Source organism: Sinocyclocheilus rhinocerous, unplaced genomic scaffold (genome assembly GCF_001515625.1).
Source record: "Sinocyclocheilus rhinocerous isolate Xijiao unplaced genomic scaffold, SAMN03320098_v1.1 scaffold1994, whole genome shotgun sequence".
NCBI classification, from domain to species: Eukaryota; Metazoa; Chordata; class Actinopteri; order Cypriniformes; family Cyprinidae; genus Sinocyclocheilus; species Sinocyclocheilus rhinocerous.
Window position 1 is genome coordinate 339,555 of NW_015666538.1, and position 550 is coordinate 340,104.

Genomic DNA, 550 nt, shown 5'->3' on the forward strand with positions numbered 1-550 from the left:
GGCACAAAAAACACTAATAGGTGTGGCATGTCTCCTCTGGGTATAATATCAACATTCTTTCTTCTGGTGTGGTTAGAAAACATCTTAGGGATTTCAGAAAAGTCTAATGTGTTGATCTAATGTGTTAGATAGATATCGAAATAAATCGCAGAAGTCAAAATTGCAAAAAATGTCCCAGATTACCCGAATTCACCCTATTTAACTTTTCCTCTCCATCAGCGAATGATGATTCGGAAAGAAAACTGCTTGCTATAGCAACGAACGCTACTTTCATGCATCTGATTATCAGATAAACCTCGCGCTCTTATTTCAAGGTTGTTGTTAATGCTGTGGTTATTTTAACAGTTTCCTTCGTACATTCAGGACATTGTTAAAAAACATTTATCATTCAATGGAACTGTGCGTATGCTTTAGACCAGGGGTGGCGAACGTCGGTCCTGGAGAGCCGCGGCCCTGCAGAGGTTTGCTTCAACCCTAATCAAACACACCTGCACAAGCTAATCAAGGTCTGAAGGGTTACTAGGAAGCTACAGGCAGGTGAGTTTTTATT